This window comes from Heptranchias perlo, chromosome 24, assembly GCF_035084215.1.
Source record: "Heptranchias perlo isolate sHepPer1 chromosome 24, sHepPer1.hap1, whole genome shotgun sequence".
NCBI classification, from domain to species: Eukaryota; Metazoa; Chordata; class Chondrichthyes; order Hexanchiformes; family Hexanchidae; genus Heptranchias; species Heptranchias perlo.
In genome coordinates, this window is record NC_090348.1 from 38,001,968 (window position 1) to 38,027,392 (window position 25,425).

The 25,425-nt window shown below is 43.1% G+C and overlaps 1 long non-coding RNA gene across 1 annotated transcript in view; it reads left to right on the forward strand.

The window, feature by feature from the left end:
• The first annotated feature begins 9,764 nt into the window (after positions 1-9,764).
• The window catches only part of LOC137341877 (uncharacterized), a 51,058-nt gene continuing 35,397 nt past the window's right edge, over positions 9,765-25,425 (forward strand). The window contains exons 1-2 of the long non-coding RNA XR_010967147.1: positions 9,765-9,852; positions 23,600-23,651. This is a non-coding gene — a long non-coding RNA (uncharacterized lncRNA). The remainder of the gene's footprint in view (positions 9,853-23,599; positions 23,652-25,425) is intronic.

A 25,425-nucleotide genomic window follows, 5' to 3' on the forward strand; every position in this document is an offset into this window, starting at 1 on the left:
TCTGTGTCCTTTTTGATGATGTCCAGTCAATCCTTTTAAATGCAGCCTAAGACCAAATATTTTGTACAGAACTACCCTGCTTATGGCATGAATATAGAACACTGGGTGCAACGCACTGTCCTGATTCCTATAATGTTACAAATTTCATCCTTCAAGGAATAATGTCATAAATAATCTGTAAAAGTTATAAATGTCACTGCTTTATATATTAACCTTTATATGCCCCCTAACACCTTCCCAAGTAACCTTTTTTCACATGTGAGCCTAGATAGTGAGCATTGAGAGACTATTTTTTCCATGGGAGCGATTTCAGTCAAATCCAAATCCCATCCTTATCTGATCTCTACACACGTGCACTTTCCAGCTGTGTTCACTGGACAACAATCATGACTGAGAACCCTCGATAATTTTGCCCTCCATGGCTCAGGATTGCCAAGACTAATTATAGGGTTCCAACCACTGCCCCAGCTGAGATTAATAACCTCAACACTGACCCAGTATTGACCTTCATGATATGGATAGCTCAATACCAAACTGGATGGTGCACTTGCTCACTGAGCTGTTGGAGTAGCTTCTAGCCTCTTCTTAGTAGCTTCATTACATCCTGGCAGTGACAGTGTTTAACAACTGCAAACATGTGTCTTAGCACTACGAACTGTCCAGATTCACCAATGCACTGCATCACTTCCCTGCCAATCATAGAGTTATATTGGGTTGAATCTAAGATACTTAGATAATGTTCTTATGGGGGTGGGGAAAATGATCTATGCCTTACATCAGCAGAGTGTCAGCCTCACCTGTATACCCTGAAGCAGTAAAGATCTGTTTCTCAGTGTAATTCACAGAAGAATGTTTTCTGTCTGCACTGTGACCTGTAAGCTCTTTGGAGTAATTGCTAACAAACAAAATATGAGCTGTACTATATTTTAATGCCATTTGAATAGAAGAAGGAAAAACAAATCTGCTGCTTTGTTGGAAGATATAATGGGAGTTAAGGGGTTAGTTGCTGGGGTTTTAGGACAGGTGGACTAGTAAACTAAGGCTTTAGGTGATGGATTAACACAAAGTGTGAGAAGAGCAACTCTGACGTGTGAGAGGGGGAGATCTTACTAGACATTTAACAATGATGGTTGAAGCCTTTTGAAGAAGCATTGGGGGTAGATATTGACTTTGTGCGAGTGTAAAATTGGTGATAGCGAGTCGACATTTTACATCTTGCAAGATTTTTATTTCCATTGACTTTAATGGAAATAAAAATGAGGAGAGACATAAAACGGACCGTCGACTTGCTATCACCAGTTTTACACTATTGCACAAAGTCAAGATCTACCCCTAGGTTTATTCTGGATGGATTACCTAAGATCGTGGCCTTCAGAATTATGCGCCGCCTTAAGGATAATTTCTATGGCAAGCTCAAGCAAATGCTGTGGCAAGAGAACATGGATTCTGCTGTGGCATGTTATAAAATGGTCCATGCATATTTCAATCTTTGGAAAATGCAACAAGAGCAATTTTTAGATTAAAAACAGCACAAGTTTAGAGAGAGGAATTTGAATTATAAACCTTCGACTTTGTGCGATAGTGTATCACGGGTGATACATGAATCGGCAGTCAGTTTTACATCTCTCCCGATTTATTGACTTCAGAGATCTCGGGGCCTGGGGTGGGGGGAACGGGGAGGGAGTGGCGGTGATCGGGGAGGGTGGTTTAATGTGGGATCTGGAGGAACTCTCCTGCTCCTCCCGGCTCCACATTTAGAGATAAGCAACTTACCTTTATTTGTTGCAGGCGTTCTGTAGAGTTGGTTTCCCTGAGTGCAGCCAGCGATTGCTTTAGGGCAAACCACTGTGGCACTGGGGACCTTAAGCAGGGAATTGGCCCCTTTTTTGCTACGTTTGAAATGCAGCCACTGTTACTATGTAGGTTAATGTTTTCTAGGAAATTTGAGGCAATCATAATTTTTTTGTGTGGTGTATAATATTGGTTGATAGGTGTGCTGCACGCAAAACTTTTATATATAAAAGAAACAAAGACTTGCATTTATGTAGCACCTCATCATATCTCTCAGAAACTTCCCAACATAGAACTAATTACTTATGATATTTTTTTGAAGTGCAGTGATAGTTGTTATGTAGGCAAATGTGGCAGCCATTTTGTACACAGTAAGAGTTGTGCAGTCGAATTATTTTGGAAAGGTATTTCAGTAACTGCAGACTGCTCTGAACAGTTAACACGGTGAGGCTCCAGTGCAACCTGATTAAAATCAAGATCTCATCTCAGTTACAATCAACTTTTTAGACCGCCCCAATTATTAGCTGTAAAAAGAAACCCCTTTAACTCTGATAAAGAGATGTGCGTGAAGATTATTTTCCTGTGGTAAATGGAATTGATGTTATCAGACTCTCATTTAGTTGATTCAAAGGCCTATAGCAACCTGCCATGGCAACACGTATCTTTGTTAGATATCATATTCTTTGAATATCTTAACACTAGTAAAGAATCTCTGAGAAATCAATCGGTTCTCCGTGAGTATCATAGGATTTTATAAGACTTGCAGAAGAGGAGTATATCAAGTGGTCATCTGGTAATGTAATTTATGGCCTTGAGTTTCACTAGTGTAATGACTGTCTGATTTGGAACATTGCGTGCTGTGAAATTTTAAGATTAGGCAATAATTTGAGATTACGTGGTATTTTGCAATGAAAGAAAGATATATAGAAGAAGTGTAAATGATTGGCACCTGGAGAAAAGATAGCTTAGTTCACACTCTAGTAAACTAGATCCACTCCTAGTGACATAAAAGTGAAAGGTGGTATAGAACTTCAGTGTCTATATGTACTGGCTGGCATTTGATAATAAGTATGTCAGATGCTTCTAACAGGTGGATTGACTGTATTATCAGTGCTGATGTAATAAACCACATTTGATGCAAAAGGATGTTCTAAGAAAATGTAGAGATGACCCATCACTGCTTGGTACTCATCACATTTGACTATGCTTGCACAGTGTGACCCAGTACTCTGCGACAGAAAAATCTGGGCACCAGACCAAATCCTATCTCCTGGAGGAACAATTTTTCTCTGCTCTGTTCCTAAAGATGCTGACTCATGCTGCCAACATCTCTACTTTACATTACCACTGTGACTACTTTTCAAAAGTGCTTCGTGGTTGTAAAGTGCTTTGTGACATCCTGAGGTCATGAAAGGCGCTATATAAATGCAAGTCTCTTTCTTTATTTCTTTCCCATCATGCCTGTGCTGGCTCTTTGAAAAAGCTATCCAATTAGTCCCACTCCTCTGCTCTGCCCAAGCTGTGCTGCAAATTTTTCCTTTTTAAGTATTTATTCACTCCCCTTTTGAATGTTACTATTGAATCCGCTTCTACCGTCCTTTCAGGCAGTGCATTCCAGATCATAAAAACTCGTTGTGTAAGAAAATTTCTCCTTACCTCCCCCTGGATTTTTTTACATTTATCTTAAATCTGTGTCTCTGGTTACCGACCCTCCAGCCAGTGGAAACAGTTTCTCCCTATCTACTCTGTCAAAACCCCTTATAATTTTCAACACCTCTATTAAATCTCCCCTTAACCTTCTCTGCTCTAAGGAGAACAATCCCAGCTTCTCCAGTCTCTACACATAACCCAATGCCCTCAACCCTGGTACCATTCTGATAAATCTCCTCTGCACCCTCTCCAAAGCATTGACATCTTTTCTAAAGTGTGGTGCCCAGAATTGGATGCAATACTCTAGCTGAGGTCTAACTAGTGCTTTATAAAGGTTTACCATCACTTCAGACTGTGAAGCCTAGATTTTCCGATTAGGCATGAGTCTGACTGGAAGTGGGATGCAGCACGATTCCCGCCTGCCCACTGTCATGAATACTGAGTCCACCAGCATTTCTGGGATCAGCCTCACTATAATATTAAGGGAAAGCTCCAGGCATCAAATGTTCCTCTGATTGGAACTCACAAATTTGGGAGATGGGGGATGTTGCAAGAAATAGCCTGCTGCTTAGGAGTTAAAGGGCTGCAGCAGCTTAAAGGGGCAGATTTCTGACTGGTCTGTAGGACAACAGAGAGCCCTTAGATTCACAAATACTGCAGTGGGACTTCCAGACTTGGAAGGCCCCAGGTTTGATACTTAGTATCTGATCTATCAGGGGACCACTTGAAGAGCAACAATCAGTGAGGTACTTAGGTCTCAGCAAAGCTTAGAATCCAGGCCTATGGAGAGCTCTGATCGAACAAGCTATAGTCATCCACTGACTTAAGACTGCACAGTAACAAAAAGAAAAAAGACTTGCATTTATATAGGGCCTTTTATGACCTCAGGATGTCCTAAAGTGCTTTATAGCCAATGAAGTACTTTTGAGGCATAGTCACTGTTTTAATATAGGAAAGGCGGCAGCCAATTAATGGTCTGCACGTCTCCACTTCCATTGTGGTAGATTGGTCATGGTCCCCAACTTAGAGCCCAGTTTTCCAAGCACTTACAGTATCATATATTCATTTACAGTTTAGCTAAATTCAGATGCATGGTGCACTTTCATGTATTTTTATATATATTCATTTCAAAGTCATGCAACCAAAGCATATGCAAAGGGAAGTAATCATTTTCAATCTATGGAGGCGTTTTTTTGTTGCAAATCTGGTGCATCTCCACCCCCACCTGTTATGTTAAACTTGATGCTTCCCCACAAATCTCAGAACCAGTACATGGTTAGTTATAGCAGATTCTCATTGTCCTGAAATTGTCACAAGTGTCATTCAAGAAAAGAACGATACAGATTTACAATGTCTGCAGGTTACAATGTTCCACATCTGTGGTAAAAGTCCTTCTTGTCATCCAATGAATATAATTTACACTGTTGTTTTGACCGAGTCTGTGTCCTAGGACAGGTGTTTTGATAAACGGAGCCAACAAGATTGGAAGTACACAGTGTTATGATACCTGCATCCTGCCAAGCGACATTAAGAAAAAACGGCCCGGAATTTCCTGGAACGGCGAATTTGGTGACGGATGCCATAAGTTAGACTGTTGTGCTCCTTGTCCCTCCAGTGGCAAATTTACACCAAAATTTGCTGGAGAATGCATGAGAATATGCCACAGCAAGGATAGTGGTGATTCAGAAGCAGTGCAGCCAATGGCCAATAATGGCTAAAAAGCTAAAAAGATGCAGCAATCTCCAGCTAGATAAGGTACAGTTACCACGCAGTATAACATGAATTATTTGAGTGTATATCCAAAGTTAAATATAGAGAGCTGAGTGAAAAGATTATCCTCTCAGTCGAGGATCGTTGATTGCCATGAATTCCATGAGGGTACATTTAACTTTGGGCGATAGTTTAAAATAGGCGCTGTTGAATTAGCCACCCATTAAACACCATGCCCAATTTTCCTCCCTATGGAGTCAATGGAAAGGAAAATCAGACAGGGTGTATAACGGACGGCCGATCCACTACCGTCGGTCTTACGCTCCTTCCGAAGTTGAATTTTACCCCCATTGTGTCCCGTGGAATGCTGAGTCATCTCAATCTATACCCATCCCAAAAACCACCAACTCCATTCACAACCGGTTAATTAAGAGGAATTTGTCTCTGTCTCAACCGCTTTTGCTTGGAGTCTATTCTTCTGATCCATTGCTTTGTCAGGAGAAAACAGTTTTCTTCTACAGACTTTGGCTTGAGGCTTGTGAATTATAAGCCTGTATCCTCTAGTCCTGTGCTCATAGTTATTGCTTTGCTTATGTCTACATCATTTTGCCTTTCAGCATTTTATAGAACACGAGAAGGTGATACCTCTACAGCTGATTGATGTGCATATGATCCCTTTTTTCATTAGTCTTTGGTAGTAGTTATTATTACCTACCCAGTTACTGACCTGATCCCCTTAAGTTACTTGTATGTGGTGCAATTTTTTTCCTTTTTGAAGGCTGGTTGCATACTTCCACTCCCTCCTTATGATTTGCACAGAAATCTGTCATGAGCACTTAAAAAATAGGATTTGTGTCACTAGCATGCATTAGCTTGTGTCATTTGAGCCCTTCTCTCGATTTTAATGCATCAGTAAGAAGTTTGCAAGTCCATCACATCTGGGCTTAAAGTATAGATGACATAAACCAAATAACAATAATAGTTCTTTTTGCTTGTTGCACATCAACATGTGATAGGAAACCCTAACTTCTGTGAGTCTGACTGTAAGCCCCTAAGAGGCACGTAACTCATAGTCAAACCAGGCTTATATTCCATTTTACATCGTATGTTATTACAAACCTGCTGCAGGCCTGAACATGGATTAGCCGTCCACAACAAACAATGTGGCTTTCGTACTGATTATAGTCAACAGTATATTACATCACTCCACTAATGTAGTTTCCTGTAACCTGAAACAAATGCTGGTGCCAGTAGGCAGAATGGATATAGATAGGACAGGGGAAAGTGGCCATGAGACATTTCAAATTCAAATGGAGGAGTGCACCAAAAACGCGACTATATTTAATTACCCCGTGTGTTTCACTGTATTTAGTGAATCTAATCATAATCTGCGGCTTTTGTATTGGGGAGATAGTGTCACAACTGATATATCACAGTGGTATCTTACAGAAAATGCTCTATCAAAGGTTTCTAATATATAGTAACCAGCAAATAACTATTATAATAACATGCATATAATCTGTTTTATGAAAATTAATGCTCCTGTAATGTCTGCGTTTGCAACTTGTATAGAGACTTACTAATAAAGTAATAGTCCAGACAATGAAACATGAAGAGCATGTCTTTTTCTACTTTTCTACAACTGGTTTGATCTGCTTCTCTCTGGTTATGTACTTAAGCAAAGCCTGTAGATTGCTAATGTGACTAGATAGACAGTATGTAATGATCCCAACATCAACACATTATCAACGCATCATTAAAACAATATTTGCAATACATTGGACATTACAACTCCACCCTCTGCTTTCACTTGATAGAATGGTTCAAGATTAGGGACTCTCAGCGTGTGAGGAATGGAATGTTGAACTACATAGCCAAAGTGGTAGAATACAAGTCAGGGGAAGTTGTGATCAAACTGGACTTTGAGTACCATGTCCAGTTCTGGTCACTGAGAAACAAGGGAGACATTCAACCTTTGGAGGCAGTGCAGAGAAGAGCCACAAGGTTGATCCCTAGTGTCAGGGGTCTGAGTTATGAGGAAAGACAGAAGAAACGAGGAAAGAAGACATCTGAGAGATGATCTTATATAGAGGCAAATGGTATGAACAAGGTTAATCTGGATACTACTTTACAATAAACAGTGGGAGTAAGACAAGGGGACACAGGTTCAAATCAGTAAAAGGTAACTTTAGGACTGATATCAGGAGGTTCTTCTTCATGCAGAGAACTTGGAATGGACTTCGGGGCAGTGCGGTGGAGGCAAAAACCCTGGAATCATTTAAGAAACAATTAGATGCAGCAATGGGGGGAGTGATGGGTTGTTCTGGATGGATGAATCAAGACAGGTCGAAAGGCCTTCCTCATCTGTAAGTATCCTCTGACCTTGTGACATAGGTGTGACCAATGAGTTGGTGCAACAATGCAAACACCAGACTGCTACCTCAGGCTGTGTTCCAAGCAATGTTTTTTACATCTTCCTCACATCAAACACTGACATGAAATTTGATTAATCAACATTTATTAAAGACAGTTTAACCTCTATTTAATTATTTAAAGTATGTATGGGACATCTTCAAAAAGATTATTTACTGATTCAACAAATGTTTTTAAAAAAAAATTACAAAGATCTTTTATAAATGCTGCCAATCACTTTTTTCCTCCAATTTCCTCCCTTTTAGGCTCCTGTGTGAAGAATGGGCAACGTATCAGGGGTTGGCTGGTCTCTGTAGAACCAGACCTCAGTATGAGGCAGCACCTTCAAGAGATGAAGGGAATAGTTAACATTGACCTCACTGTCTTCTCAGATCATTCAATCATGGGGAAGAGGGCAAGGGTATAACAACTAAGCCTGATTTTGTCCCCAGCCAATGTCCATTTGCTGGACATCATTCAGGATCTTCATAGCTCGAGAGAGCTGGGATCAACTGTAGTGTCCTTTAATGGGTTCTAGCCGAGATTAGCCAACATGGTGACCGAATCTGGGATCTTCCTGATCTGCACACCTCAGTTGCACAATGGGAATTGAACCATTGGGGAAACCGTCCTAAAGGAACTTTACAGAGAAATTACAGAAATGAGTTACGAAAGTTGCCTTTCATTTTTTTTCATCTTACATTCAGTAAGGAAGCAGACATGACAATGTAAGAAGAGTGAGATTTACAACACATCAGTAAGATATGGAGATGTAAAGAAGCATTATGAAAGTTAAGAGCACCACACCTTTTGTGCTACCAAACTAGCTTTCGTTTTCTTTATTAGAATGTTTGGGTGTAACGAAAAGGAAATCTAGAAGGCTAGGCTGCTTAAGCACAATACACGTAAACCTCTAAGAAAATGTAGGTAATGCAAAATCATGTTGAGTCTTAATGTTTATTTTCTGATTAGCAATGGTAAATACAGTTACCATCTGAGACCATTTCTGAATTCCAGTCAGACTGACACATACCTGGTTTGCACTAGCATCTCCTGACTAAATCTGGCATTTCAGTTTGGATAGATACCCTGGATTGTTACTGACCTAATTGGAGGAAAACTTCCCAAAAGGAAGATGGGCCTTTCCTCAAAAGCAAGGGAGAGAAAAATGAGATGATGAGTCAGCAGCACTGGTCTTGTGCACTTCCTCCAGAGAAATCTGGAAACATGTTACCAGCTACTCTTTTGGGAATGGTGCTTGGTGCAAGGACATCTAGAGAGAGGATGCAGGTGGATGGAGAAATATCGTTACATCATAGGTTATCAAGTTAGAGTTCGCAGGCTCTTGGAGATCCACATGGAATCCCAAAGAATCTGGAATCATCAGATTGTGTCTGACTATCATGCGTTTTCTATATTTGTTGACTTACTCGAACATTATTTATGCTGTTGCATACAAATAAAAATCTCTTATGCAATGATAGTACCATTTTCCTTTCGGTAGCTGGCATTGTTTTTTGGAAGTTAGGGCAAGCAATGCCCATGAATGTGTCAATATTTGCAGGGGATCTTAGGAAAGTATCAATATTTTCCGAGAGTTTCTGGGAGTGTGCTATCAGTCGCAGAGGGTCCTGGGAGTGTGTGGTTATTTGCAGAATAGTTTGAAAACTAATGCTGTACATAATGGGAAAAATAAAATCCAAAGAGTCAGACAGAAACTTAATAGTTTTTCTTCTCTTAATCACTTTTCAATTAAGGCCCTTTTCACTCTGGCCGACTACTATTATTTAGATAAGTCTGTGCTATTCAATGGGAACCTTGGCTTCGAGGGATTAATTACAGAATAAACTCAGTGTGTAGCTATTCTCACACCACTGAAGCAATCAAACCTGATATATATCCTGCAATTTGATTCAGAAGTCAAAATAGTTAACGGGGCCCTCAAAATATTATCCTGTGATTGCCAGACAAACCAATTCTGGATGTCAACAGTTAAATTAGTAACGACTCTTGTTGGCGTTCCTTTGCTGGCAAGCTGTCGCAGAGTTTATCCTCCACAGAGCTTGGGTGACTCTATTCCATCTGTCAGTCCTAGCCTGGGCCATTCAGGGAGATGTTTGTTTAATGGTGCTGCAACACTTCCTTCCCACTAGTAACTTTACTGGGAGACATCTGCTACCAGGTCACTAACACAATGGCACCAGCCCTGCAATAACAGTCCCTGAAGAGCAAAACAAAACCAGAGGGCGAAAGAAAGCACAGCATTGAATCGTTGAAGCTTCTCTGAAGGTTTGTCATTATTTTATTGTAAGTTAATAAGGGAATGCAATTATCTACTTGCGCTTTTAGTGGTTTGAATGACGAGTGCTTTTAAATAAAATGTAGATTAAAATCTCTTATGGGCGGTTTATCTAATCTTCACATCACAACTCTCAAATCTCAGATCTATGCAAAATGGCTTTTAACAGATTCTGACTTTGGGAAAACTATCAAATCCGCATTAAAAACGTATCAAAAGCTCCAGACACATTTCCAATAAAAACGTTTCCAGGCCTGTTAAAATACAGGGAAGGCTGTCATGTTAGATTACGCTGGATGGTGCTTTATTTCCTTAAAGCATTTAATTAAGAAGAAAATGTTCTTGTTTAAAGGGGCATTGTCATTGCACTGGGGAATTTTCAGACAGGCTACATTCTAGGGACAGCCAGAAATGTACAGGCTGCTTTGAAAAACTTCCCTCAAAAGCAGCTCTGTGGGTACAGTGCCTGAACTCAGTTTGCGGAATGTTACTGTACTCTGACTTTTTGCAAAATATGCTCATTTTTTTCTTCTTTTATATAAAAATATAAAAGCCTATTTTCCTGTTTCTGCTCCTGGGGCTATTGGATTACCTAAGTGAAAGAAGAGAAGAAAGAACTTGTATTTATAAACCGTTCCCACTACTTACACCGTCCATGCTTAACACAGGCAGCTTCGGGCAAATGGTGCTAACTGTTTGTCATTACCATAGGCAACAGTTACAAAGGCGCCGCTCATAGTGTATTAAGCGCGCGGACTATTTCGGGCAGTTCAATAAGTACTCACCCTGAACTTGCCTATTTGAAAGGCTCTGCTGATTTCAGCCAAAGTCGGCTCTTCAAGAGGCTTCAAACAGCTGTTCGCAACCCGTTAAAGTGCGACTACCTTAGTGGTGAGATTCTGGATGCAACTGTAAACAATTGGGAGAGGCAGTTGCTAAGTGAGACTTGCTGTTTTTTATAAATACATTGGTTACTTACCTCACAAGCAAAATACTGCAGATGCTGGAAATCTGAAATAAAATCAGAAAATGCTGGAAATACCCAGCAAGTCAGGCAGCATCTTTGGAGAAAGGAACAGAGTTAACGTTTCAGGTCGATGACCCTTCATCGGGTTCTGACGAAAGGTCATCGACCTGAAACGTTAACTCTGTTTCTTTCTCCACAGATGCTGCCTGGCTTGCTGATTATTTCCAGCAATTTGTGTTGGTTACTTACCTTTTTGGTTTTACCGTCCACCATATATAGTGGACAATCACGTTAACATTAATGTGCCTCCTATAAGCGATGGGGACTGTAGCACCTTTCAAGACCACAGGATGTCACAAAGTGCTTTACAGCTAATAAAGTACTTTTTGAAGTGTAGTCACTGATGTAATGTAGGAAACACGGCAACCAATTTGCGCACAGCAAGGTCCCACAAACAGCAATTAGATAATGACTGAATAATCTGTTAAAGTCATGTTGGTTGAGGGGTAAATATTAACCAGGACACCGGGGACAACTCTCCTGCTCATCTTCAATTAGTGCCATGGAATCTTTTATGTCTACCTGAGAGGGCAGACAGGCCGCCGTTTAACATCTCATCCGAAAGACAGCAGCCCCGATTTTAACTGCCCCCACCTGGTGGAAACTAGGTAGGGGGGCAGTTAAAATAACAGGTGTCAGTTACCCCCACCAATCCCGCTTCCGTCCCCATATTAACCTGCTTGTTTAAACAAGTGAGCAGGACTCCTGCAGCAAGGAAGTGGGGTCCTGTTTTAAATATTCAGATCAGACCCGATGATGTAATCAGGACCCGATCTTTAATATCAACCAGTGGCTTGAGCGGGGACTGGTATCGGCTCCCTTCCGGCTCCCCCACCTGCGGCCTCCATAGCCGCTAGCTGTCCCTCCCGCCCACCGGCCAGGCTGTCAATTTGGCCCGCTGCTGGGTGGGAAGTGGCCCAACAATATTCTAACGAGGCCCTGCCATTAAGATCGGCAGGGCCTCCACGTCCCCAGCCTTGCCACGTTCTTCAACTGATTACACACTCCCCGGCTTCCCATTAACATTGGGCCAGCATTTCCCTCAGTACTGCACTGAAGTGTCAGCCTGGATTTTGTGCTTAAATCTCAGAAGTGGGATTTGAACCCACAAACCTTCTGACTCAGAGGTGAGAGTGCTACCAACAGAGCCAAGGCTGACACTACTGCAGCAAATACCGGAAAATCAGGCAAGAATGAACGCACCCCCCTACTGGAGCCCATTGCGATTTTCCACCCATCAGTTTAAATGTTGTTAATGTTGGCATTTGTCAACGTTCAAAATGGCTGGAGAATGTGAATTATCTGAGATCTTATTAATAATTCTATTTTTTTGTGGCTAATAATAATGTGATCTTCATATTGAAACTTTTACGTGAAGGCCACAAGGTCAAAATTCTTCAAAAATATCTTCAGGAATGTCGGCAAGAGACTTACTGTCCATCTCCATGTTGGAATTGGTTGAAAAATTGATGTGTTTACATGAGGAATTTTAGTCATGCCACAAAAAATATTTTTTGCCAAATATTAAAGAGCAAACATTCCAATAAATTGGAGTTGTTGCAGTCAGACTGTTAATTGTATCCATGTGATTTATATCAATTAGTGTTAATTGTATTCAGGTGATGCGTATCAATTGTGGACTCTCGTATCCATTTATATGAGAGTTCATCTAGGGTGTCAAGTGGGTGTAATGTGGATCTCTGTGAATAAAGGCTTGGAAGCAACTGAAGACCAGGCTCTAGTATTCTATCCTTCACCACCTGGCCATCCAATTTATTACAAGACTGTACAATCTGCAACCTAAGGTCATGATAACTTTGGGAGTCTTTGAATGCGGTAGCTGAGGCCTTTCAATGAGCAGGCAGGCCTAAACAGCTGCCACAATTTTACCTCACAAATAGTAATATCAGACTTCGGCTGAGGTTGCATTTACACTACATGGTAGTGGGAAGTGGTTTTGTTTCATACCCTGACTCCAGATTTACACTGCAACTATGGCGTTGGTGTGAAGCGACGATTAAAAACAAAATAAGATTAATAAATTACTACACATTTTTGCCATTGAACCTAAGAAACCTCAGCACAAGAGGTCCACTGTGCCAGTGCCTGTGCTCACTCTACATTGGAGCTATCTACTGCAATTTCCATTAAAATCAACTTCATCCCAATGGAACGTAAACCCACAATCCCTGTTTTCATATGGTTGTTGGGGCTACTGTAGACAGACAAAGTTGAATACATTATAAATGGATTGTGCATTGCTGTTGGATCTAATGGTCTTTCTTGTTCCACAGTTTCTTCTATTCTCTGATAAGAAGCCTCATTGCATTGAAGTTAATGTACAGTTAACGTACACTGTCTGACTTCCAAATCTTAACATGGTGCACATATATCAGCCCGATAATTTTGTCTTACTGAGATAGTGCACAGTTCTGAAGAAGTTGGCACACATTAATAATACAATGGTGTTTGTCTGCCCTGGACATCATTAACAATTATACTTCGCCTGCTTAACTAATTGAAATTTTAGAAGCAACAGAAAGCGGACAAAGCAGCGAAGGCACGGATGGCCTTGATCTTGGTGACGTAGAAATCCATGAGCTCCTTGCACTTGTTGTTAGAGGTGATGGTGGTGGGAGCTGATGAGTGGGGTTTAAGGAGGCAGTCAGTAGGACAGTGAAGGAGCCTCAGGTTATCTTTTCCCTCCAGGATGATGCTAGGGTAGTAGATAGTTTTGGCAGTGAAGAGCAAGGCCCAATAGAGCTTGATGTGGTCAAACCATATGGATGGCAAAGTCAGTTGTGTGCCAGGTATGCCCAAGTTTGCGGCCCTTAGATTTCAGGGAGCGTAAAGAGAACCATAGGGATAGGAGACAGTGAAAGTTTTTCTGGGGACAATGAAGTGAGGGAATAGTTGAACAAATCCACAGTAGTAGAAGTGTTGTGACGAATGGAAGGTTAAAGGCTAGGCTTGGGAGTTTAAAAATGCTGTTGTAAGCAATTTGGAGGAGAATGTTTTCTCACGGGCAGAAGATGAAAAGAGTGGGGTTGAATAGTTAAATGTTAAAGTGAATGTTGATTTGTGGTGTAGATCATTTCGACAAGGCAATCACTAAGGTGGCATCATTAATTTTAATGACCAAGAAAAAATAGTCACATACAGTAACAAGGCAGTAACTACAAAAGATGGATATTACTACAATCCTCCAGAGAACTGGTGATTAGGTCTGAAACAGTCTGTCTATTTGTTCTTTACTCCTGTTCTGCCCTTTCTCCTTAAGGCAGTTGTTTATATACCCCCAGTTCCCTGCGGCATCCACATGACCATGACATCATCCACCCTCAGTCAATCAGTCACACTACTGTCGTCCATTTAGCCCATATATGGACATGCTTCCATTTTGTTTCTCCCTGACTCTTTTCAGCAATTTTCCAACAGATGTAACTTGAAACAGACTGCAGTAAGACAGTTTAGAATTACAATGGCAGTCAATAGGGTTGTGGAACGGGACAAAGGCTTTGACACGTCAAGAAATTTGGTTGGTGGATTTGAGTGTCACTTACTACTGGGACACAGATTGAGTGTCTTCGCCATCTTATTCTAGGAGTCTCCATGCCACCATTTTTTCTTTTAAAAATAACCATTTGATCTGTTGCCATACCCTTCCTCCCACATCGAGGTTGCTTTCTCAAAATGGTAATGTGTTAAATATGCTGATTTATTAGCAAATCCCTTCAAAGTAAGCTTCTTCCTTACACCTCTTGCCCAAAATCCTGGCTTTGCCCTATAGCACAGATCCCAGATACTTCTGCTGCAGTGGTAACCAGGATGCAACAAGCAGCACACCTACATTGAAATAACTGGTCCCACAGCAATTACACCTATTTATAATCTGATGTCTCAAGATCTATTTGTAACATCGCTAAAGATTATTATCAAAAACTGCCTGGAGGTTCCTACTACAAAGGTTTTGTTTAAAGAGGCAACATCCACCTCGCAAGATATAAACTATTTTTCTTTTGCATAACAAAGATCAGAAAGATGGTTAGGAAAACTATTCATGTTTCATATTTCTAAGTTTTTCCCCCTTCCTCTTCAATTCTCTCCCCCCCCCCCCTTGGCTCCTTTATGCACTGATTCATCACATAAAATTACATAGCATAGAAACAGGCCATTTGTCCCAACAGGTTTATGCTCCAGACGAGCCTCCTCCCATCTTACTGCATCTAACCCTATCAGCAGAACCTTTTATTCCTTTCTCCCTCATGTAATTATCTAGCTTCCCCTTAAATGCATCTATGCTATTCGCCTCAACTACTCCATGTGATAGTAAGTTCCACATTCTAACCATTCTCTGGGTAAAGAAGTTTCTCCTGAATTTCTTACTGGATTTATTAGTGACTATCTTATATTTATGACCCCTAAATCTTGGGATACGGTTCTGTACTTTGCCCGGGTAGTCCTTATTCACATGGGACCTGAAGTGCTAGTGGACATAGGGGGCGCAATTGGACCATGTAGCGCCCGTTTTGTAGGTGTTACGCAGACACCTAAGCCCCGAAAATGGCGTCCGAGATGCGTGTGTGCACTTCTGATGTGAAATGCACAGGACACCATCTTGGTAAAGGCGTTTGCTCACGCGCACCTAATGAACGCCGGCAGCACGTAGAGTAGGGAGATTATGATGTGAATCAGTGTGCAACGCTGATTTAAAGGGACCGCTGCTATTTTGGAACTCCATGCTCCAGCCAACACACTCTCTTAATCTCACGCAGCTGAACAGAACTTAAACGGCATGAAGGACCCCCCCACCAGTGCTATTTAATCAGATCGTAGCCATGATGTGGAGATGCCGGTGATGGACTGGGGTGGACAAATGTAAGGAACCTTACAACACCAGGTTATAGTCCAACAGTTTTATTTGAAAATCACAAGCTTTCGGAGGTAAGCTCCGAAAGCTTGTGATTTTCAAATAAAACTGTTGGACTATAACCTGGTGTTGTAAGATTCCTTACATTTAATCAGATCATGCAAGAGTTACAGGTTAGTTGCTGGATTATTTATTCTGGCTGCTGGTGCAATTGTACGTGTTTTTGGAAGTTTCCTATACTTGGCTAAAGTTGCAATATTCTATAGAGTGGTTTGGCTGGTCTTGCAGTACAGTTAGTGGCATTTAAAATATTGTACTGATAAAAGTTGCTTCCAGACATGGGTGGCCTGCTAGGGCTTCCTCTGGGAATTGAACATGACTGGGAGAATGAAGAGAGGCCACATAGAGCAGGACATTGCTGTTAGGTGAGGGAGGAGGAAGAGGAGGATCAGGGCACTCAGCAGGAGGCCATATCCAACGAGGGTCTTCAGGGACCAATTCTCTTACCTCAATTTCAGTGACGACCAGTCCATCAGACAGCTGCGGTTTACTAAAGAGGTTGTGACTGAAATTTGTTAACTGCTGCAGCTACAACTGCAGCCTCAAAGCAGGGAAAGGACAGCATTGCCTGTGGCTGTCAAGGTAACCATGGCGCTTAATTTTTTACAGCTCTGCCATGCGTACTCCACAGCTGAACTTGGCCATATTCATGAATAGAAAGGCATTCCACTCCCTCAATGTGCAGCTGGTGTGCGACCACACGCAACGCATCATGCAAGTCGATGTCCGCTATCCTGGCAGCACTCTTGATTCCTTCATCCTGTGGCAGTCCTCCGTGCCACCTATTTTTCATCCAGATTCAAACAAAATGAGACTATTCACCCTTGTGCATTCCCTCAGTGCCTGTCATTTGTGTGCCTTTACCTTTCTTAGTGTTCCTATAAAATGCATCCCCACTGCCTGGAACATGGGTGGTGGAAGGCTGCTGACCTTCAATTGAGGAGACTGCAGATGGCCTTGGAGGACAACCTCAAGCAGCTCTGGGCCGAGGGGCCGGGCTTCAGACTACACTATCTGTGCAGCAGTCTGGGCCGGCTGGCCGACGGGCAATTGCAAGGGCACTGGCGGAGTGGCAGGGGTGGGAGCAGGAATGCTGTCATCCTGAGAGAGGACAGCTGGTTCCTCTTCCATGGAGCCACTGCCACTCTCCCGGGGCAGCACCTCAGCAATCCTGGTGATCTGTTGGAGAACAGATTGCTGGATCGCTGTGACGCCCTGGAAGCCCCTTTCAACAAAGGTACCCAGAGCCATGATGGTAGCAATCTGAGCTTGTAAGGCAGCAGTCTGAGCTCCAAATACAACAGTCAGACCTTTGACAGCAGATGTTTGTGCTGCAACGAAAGCTGTGACATCGGTCATCAGACACTGTATCATGGTAGGTTCCACAGGTGTGCTGATGGAGATGACCACCCATTCCATATGGGAAAGGATGGGCTTCAAGCTTTGCGCAAAGCCCTGTGCCAAATTGGAGCTGGACTCCTCCATGCCCCTTGCGCAGGCTTCCTGGCAGGCTTTCCATTGCACCATGCATTTGGTTGTGTATGCCCATCAGGCTTCTTCTTTAGCCTGGCCCATAGAAGTCACCATCTGAATCTTCGGCACCAGAACTGGTGTGCGACCTCGACCTCCGACGAGCTGGCACCTGTGGTATCTGTTCCCCCCGCCCAGGCTCCTGCACACTTGTGCCCAGTATCTCACCATGTGCAGATCCCTCCTCTATCCTAGCCTCTAAACTACGCGCAGTGTCAGTCTCTGAGCTGGTGGCTGCGAGTGTAAGATCGAGTGACGGTGTGTCTTCATCATCACTGTCATCTTCCTCTGCCTCGTCTGACTGGGCAGGTTCCAGTTCTTGGGTATCTGAAATGACAAAGGGTCATGGGTTGAGTTGTGGTGAGGGGAGAGGAGAAATTAAGTGTGTGCTTACAACATCTGCAGCACGTGAGTCCAAAATGATTGCAGGGTGAAGGAGAAGTGGAAAGCGAGAAGGGGAATTACTTATGCAGAGACCCTCATCATCGATCCCTCCAGCCCTGCCGGTGGCCACGGCCTCAGTGATGGCCCTTCCAATGATGGCCAGCACTGTCTCCTCCATGGGAGTTAGGACATGTAGGCGTGCCTGTCCTCTTCCATTTATTTCTTGCTGCCTACAGTTATGTGCCACCTTCTCATCCAAGAAAGAGGGAAGTGTTTCAGTGAATGTCCTGCAAGTTGTTTAGGTGATGTGGCTGTAATGATGGAATAACTGCCAGTGTGTGTGACCCGTGAGTTGTGGCTATGCGGCTTGCAACAGTTGTAATATGTGAGGGTGAGACAAAGCATCTGATTTGAAGCATTGAGTACTGATTGAAAGAGTTTGTTGGTAGGTGGGTGATGGGGAGTGTAGTGCGTGGAGCAGTGGATGAGGCTGGTGGTGCTGTTGGTAGGAGATGCCGCTTGAAAGTTGAATTGACTCACCTTGACCACTCGTGTCAAATCATTGAACTTCTTCCTGCACTACATCCATGTTCTTGGCGCTGTGGTCCTGGCATTGACCTCGTCTGCTACTTCCTCCTACTGCCTTTTGAGCATATGTCTGGAGGGCCTCCTGCCCCCACTGCGGATATAGGAAGCCCCTCCTTTGGTCCAGCTCTTCCATCAAGACCTGTAGTGCATCATCCGAGAACCTTGATGCACGCTCTATCGCAGGCGCAGCCTTCCTTTCAATTCTCAGAGCCCCGGAATCACTTCTCACACCATTCCTACAGCTACAGTGCAACTCCCCTTTAAAAGGTGCAAGCTGACTTTAAGTAGTACTAGTCACTTCCAATATCAGGGCCCCCGGCTGATGTATGCAGCCAATCAACAGCGCAGGTAGTGCTGGCTGCACGCAGCAATCATTTTAGTCATCAGGCAGCACAAATGTTACGTGCTGCCTGCATTGCAATGAACGAGCGCAGATTAATCACGTACCGTGAACCCAGCGCCCGTTTTCGGGGGTTATCCAATGTAACCCCCATAGTGCCTCTTGGGGCCTCATAGCTGACCCCATCCTTGCCCAACACTAGGACGTGCACTTTCCAGCAGGCTTTTATGCACAGCAAACAGGAGCAGGAACCAGCCTTGATTTCTCCTTTCCCCAGTGCAGGGGTGCTGAGGCAACCGTAGCTTCCCAACTGCTACACTTGGGGATATTAACTGAAGTACAGACTAAAGTTTGCACTTGGGATTTTCGGCTGGATTCTTACCTGCCTTACCCTTACATCATTTATAATGTGAAACAAAACCAGCAGCACATTTTCTTCATATCTTTCAGCTGACCACAGTGTCGAATCTGTGAGATAGTTACACATCATGTAGCATCACCTTTTAAATTGATTTGCGCACCACATCAGCCAAGACGTAGTGCTAAAAAAAAACACTGCGCCTCTTGCCTGCTGTGTTTTGAAATAACACTTGTAATTCTTTTTATGAGTGAACTTCTAGCACAGGGAACCACATGCTTAGATAGAGTCACCTTAGATTAGAGATGGTAAGCAAAAATGCTAAAATGAATGCCAATTTTTTCTTTATTCATTCTAGGCACATGGGCGTTGCATTTATTGCCCATCTTTAATTGCCCTGAGAAGGTGATGGGCCTTCTTCTTGAACTGCTGCAGTCCATGTGGTGAAGGTACTCCAACAGTGCTGTTAAGTAGGGAGTTCCAGGATTTTGGCCCGGCGATATTGGAAAAACGGCAATATTTGTCCAAGTCGGGGTGGTGTTTGACTTGGAGGGAAACACTTGGAGATGATGGGATTCCCATGCACCTGCTGCCTTTATCCTTCTAGATGGCGGAGGTTGCGGGTTCGGGAGGTGCTGTGGGGAAGCCTTGGTGAATTTCTGCTGTGCCTCCTGTAGATAGTACACACTGCAGTCACGGTACACCGGTGATGGACGGGTTGGATGTTTAGGCTAGTGGATGAGGTGCCAATCAAGCAGATTGCTTTGTCCTGGGTAGTGTTGAGCTGCTTGAGTGTTGTTACAGCTGCACTTATCCAGGAAAATGGAGAGCATTCTATCACTCTCCTTGAAAAATACAGTTTTATTATCAGTATCAGTATTTGATAGGATGATTGATCCTCCTCTGATTTAAGTACTTTTTGACACCTTTCCAAGATTTTCATGGAGTACTTGTAGATACTCTGCCAGTATTGTAACAGAGTACCTTTGGAATGTTGCCAGTCCTGTAATACAAGCAGCTTTGTGCATTCTTATACTATCTACTGTTTAGTGGTAAATACATTTTGTCATGAGAAAAACACAGTTCACTCAGTTAGGCATAGAATTTACTCAGGTTTGATATCTAGGCCAGTCCTGGACTTGAAAAGCAAATATTTAATCTGGATTTCACACGGGCTTTTTCTTAAAAATTATTGTTTTACTGTCAGGTTAACATTTCCTGGAATTCACATAACAAATAGGAGTCTCATTATGAATTCTAAGAAAATATTTTAAGTTCTCGTAAACATTGTAAGATATGAGATTCTGGCCACTTACCGAGAAGCATATTTAATAATATTAAATGAGGAAACATGATCAAATGTACAATTCTTCTGCTGCATTTTGCCTTAGCAAGCCCAGTACAGTATTTTTAGTACAAGTAGTAAGTATAAGTAATTTTAATGATGGCTCTTTTGTGATCCCTGCCTAACATTTAGTGCGAAAATCATGTTCGGCCGCCTCAATTTTTAAAATAAGGCTCAGATATTATTGGAGAAAACAGTGTTTAATACTCCTCTTTAGGTATCTTCACAACATGCACTATTTACCCGAACCAAAGAGGATGGATAGCTTGGTTCCAGGCTTCTGGCAATGGTGCCCTTGGGTTGGCTACACTGAGGTAAATAAGAGAAAGTCTGAATGCCTCAGCCTCCGATGTTCCCTACCTTCCTGAGGGAAAATATCTGGCCTTCACTTGATACCTTCCTCCTCAGAGACTATGATTGGCAATCGAAGCGGCTGGAAATTGTCATTATAAACTCTTTTCACAGGGCAGTGCATTTGGGGTGCAAACTGCTATGACATTTTTTTTTAATTGAGAAGGATTGACAGGCTCTTCATTAAACCCAGGTGTTGACAAGTTTTCGGAATACAACAACAACAACAACAACTACATACATGTGTGTGTATATATATATATATATATATATATGTAGCGCCTTTAATGCAATAAAATGTCCCAAGTTGCTTCACAGGAGCATGATCTGTCAAAAACTGACGCCGAACCAAAGAAGGCGACATTAGGACAGGTGGCCAAAAGCTTGCTCAAAGAGGTAGGTTTTAAGGAGCCTCTTAAAGGAGGAGACAGCGGTGGAGAGGCGGAGAGGTTTAGGCAGGGAATTCCAGAGCTTAGGGCCTTGAAGGTACAGCCGCCAATGGTGGGGTGGAGGAAGTGGGCGATGCACAAGAGGCTAGAGTTGGAGGAATGCAGAGTTCTCATAGAGTTGCCATGGAGGGATTTGAACATGAGGATGTGAATTTTAAAATCGAGGTGTTGCAAGACCGGGAGCCAATGTAGGTCAGTGAGCACAGGGGTGATGGATGAGTGGTACTTGGTGCGAGTCAGGACACATCTGTGATGTTTGTGGATGCCAGTCTCACAAGCAAATCATTCCATCTTCTTTTTGGGGACCTGGTAAGCACAGATGGGGGAAGCAAAGATGCTATAGGCTGAATAGGTCCCTTTTTTCCTCCTCCAATCTCTACCACATTGCTAACAATCAATCTACAGTTTTATGGGACTCATGCTAAGAGGTTCCAGTTGCTTTTGTCTTCTGAAAAGAATGAATTTATCTCCATTATTTTCACGGATGTAGTGCTGTCCCGTCTGTCCTGTTCTTCCAGTTGGCGAAAGAAGCAAGAACCTCAAGCCTTAAGGTCAAAACCAAAAAAAAAACAAGCTGGACTAATGCCAGACCATAGCGAGGCCTGTCTGGCACTTTCTATTCCCTTTAGCACTGCAGGCAAAGATTAAGCATTCAGACTGAGCATACATTGTCTGAGAACACATTTGGGCTGTTGAAGCTCCACATACAATGCAGTGACTATAGTAATTTAGTTGTGCAATCTTTCATTCCTCCATAAATCCAACATCCGTGCAGACTCAGGGTAGTGGACAAGCACATGTTTTCTAGACTTGTCCATGTTTGTCAAATTTGGCTTCATTCTCAATGACACATAAGCAGAATAGGTGAGAAATTTGGAGCTTCTGTCCCCATCAGATGCAAAAGGGAATTTCCTGCAAGGTAATCATGAAAGAAAAGGCTGGATCATGTAGTTGGGCTTCATATTTTTCAGTGATTTAAACTGTTGGTCAATGTGGGACAGACCAGTCGGGGTGGATGTGCTGCATGAGGCTGGCCCCTATTTTAACTACGTGCTCGCCTCATCAAACTCACACCACAGCTCCAGAAATGAGGCCTGCGGTATTTTAACGCTAGAGCCTCATTTAAATCCCGCCGGTCAAATTACCACCCGTACCAGGCAGGAAGTCGGTGGGAAGTTGTGGAAAATCTTGGCTGCCCGCTGACAGGAGGTAAGTGGCGGAATTGGCTGCTGGGCTGTTTTTGCAGGGGTCCCGCGATCGGAGGGGGTGAGTTAGCGGCAAGCTTGCCTTGTGAGGCCTGGAGGAGCCGAAACAAGGAAAGTAAAGACTAAATTTGAAAATGTATTTTTTTGTGCCTCTTCTGGCCCTGCTCCTCTTCGCGACTGAGCCAGCCTGGCAAGAAACATACTGCCACTTCCTGCTCCGGCCGTCTGGCAAAAATTGCAGTCGCGTCCTGATGACATCATCAGGACCTGACATGCGTATGTTAAAAAGGACCTTGACGGCTTCAGACTGGTGTCCTTGCTGCCTGCTCAGGGGAGCAGGGGAACATTGGAACCTGTCAGCTCCTGGCTGCTCCAGAGCCGGTAAGCAACTTGGGTGATTTTAACTGGCCACCCTCTCGGTTTCCACCGGGCGGGCAGGGTTGAAATTGTCCTGACTGCTTTGTGTGTCCCATAGAGGTCTGTTTTAGTTGAGTTGAGGGAACAGTGGAAATTTTTTGGGAAGTACATGATAACCCTCTTATAAATAACAGGGGGTCATTTTATCCTTTGGTGATAGCTTAAGACAGGTGAAATTGGATCAGCCACCTACACCTCCCCCGATTTTCATTTCAATTTGACTTCAATGGAAATGAAAATTGGGAGAGATGCATAACAGGCGGCTGGTGTAATATTGACCGTTTTACACTGTTGTCTAAACTCAAAATGACCCCCGCACACTCCAGTCCTCACTGGGTCAAGAATTACTTGACCTCTTCCTGAGGAACAAAGAAATGCACAGGAGCAAAAAAGAGCATTGCGTTCTATCCTGCCAGTCCCAATGTTCAAAAACTATCTGACATTACTTTATCTCCCAGACACTTCAAATTCATTCTTCTGACAAAGGAAAAAAAAAATTCTGTTAGTTTGGGGGCGGAGGAGGAAGGAGAAAACAGGTTTAGGGCCACTTCATGCTTCAGGGGTTCCCTATGGCCATTCATCCCCGCTCCAGCAACAAACATGGCCACCGAGCTGGCAGCGATCTGTACCAAGTATCGAACTTAAATGTAACATAATGGTGCTGACTTTGTGCCCAAGTTTACACCTGCAGCCCAGGAAAGGAACAATCAGGCTCTTTGTTTCCTAAATCAGTGCCTAAGGAAAAATCTAGCTTTTTTACATTCCGCTAAAGTGGGAGTTGTTCCAATTTTTTTGAATTTTATTTTATTGCAGTGAAGATTATATTGGCTTCCATCGAAGTTTCATCAGCGAGAACACCTAATAAGTAAGTAAAAGTTTTTTTTCTAATATATATAATCTTCATATCATTTTATGGTACAATTTTAACTCAAAATCTCTTTATTTTAATCAGCATTCGTGAAATGAGTAACGCAAGGGTTGTACGGGTTTAAGGCAGTGCCAAGTGGGTATGAATGGGACAGTAGTTTCTGTCAGTTTGTGCAAACAAACAGCTGCAGCAGCTGTACGTACCTGCCCAGTAGTTCCGCTGAAGCTGCCTTAGAGATAACAAACAGCCAGAGGTGTCAACTGTCACAGTGACAAGCCTGGTTACTATAAATGGCACGGCAGAAATGAAGAGCAATGAAACCTTTTATATTAGAGCAGCATATTAATGCGCATTTTGAAACATCACACAACTTTTCTGTCTGTTCAACGTAACAGCTGTAGAAACTGCATGTGGAAGCCGTGTTTGAGATGGTCTATGCAAGACTGAGACAGAGATAAATGCAGGTGGTCATGAGAAGCTGACACTATTTTTTATTAGATCAACATAACTTGTGCATTATAACTCCTACTAATCTCTGTCGTAGGCTTTCATCACCAAATCGGCCGTAAATAACATTGGATTGTAATGCAGACGAATGTATAGGGGTCGATTTTAACCCAATGGGTTTCGGTTGGGTGCAAAACACATTCGCTGGCCTTATTTTATCTCGTCATTTAAATGCCACTGGTCCACTACTAGAGTTGCTAACTCCCCCCAGGATTGTCCTGGAATCTCCAGGAACAAAAGATTAATCTCTAGGACACAGCTGTGAGCAAAACTCAGGAGAAATATCATAGGGGCATGAAAAAGATTGTGTTTTTATCATTTTCTTTGAGCACTTTTATCTATTAGTTATAAAAATATTGGCGACTGGAAAAAAAAGGCTGTTTGACTGGGCGGGAGGGCTGGAGGCGGGAGGTCATGTGATGAAACCTCCAGGAATACGTCCAACCAGAGTTGGCAACCCTATCCACTACCCGCCCAGAATGGGCATGAAGAGGGCACAGAGTGGCTGCCAGCAAGCGAAGATTGGGTGGCCCTGCTGGCTTCCAGGTAAGTGGCAGGGAGGGGGGAGTTTCAGGAGGGTCTTGCGGGAGGGAAGTCTGGGACGGTGGGGGGCGGGCTGCATCTTTCCTTGTGGGGTTCAGAGTAGTACTCCTGCTTCTCCTGAGTCCACAAAGAAAAAGTTTGACTTATCTGGAGGGACCCTTCATCCTTGCCACCAGCTGCCGACCTGCTTCACACTGATGGGAAAGCCACAGCGGCATCCCTGCTCAGGCCCCAGTGAAAATGCAATTGGGGACCTTTTGACGTAATACGCCCACTGAGGCCAAGAGCCCTGCAGGTTAAAATAGGAAATAGTGTGAGTTTCAAACGGGTAAATAACCTACTCATTTTTAACTGCCCACCCACCAGGCGGGTAGGGTTAAAATCGACACCATAGCCATTTTCTCCTACAGATGTCAGCTGTGCCTCAGTGGGTAGCACTCTCACCTCTGAGTCAGAGAGTTGTGGGTTCAAGTCCCACTCCAAGGACTTAAGCACAAAATCCAGGCTGATACTCCAGTGCAGTACTGAGGGAGTGCTGCGCTGTCAGAGGTGCCTTCTTTCGAAGGAGGCCCGTCTGCCTTGTCAGGTGCACGTAAAAGATCCCATGGCACTATTTCGAAGAAGAGAAGGGGAATTCTCACCGCTGTCTTGGCCAACATTTATCCCTCAACCAACATCACTAAAACAGATGATCAGGTCATTATCACATTGCTGTTTGTGG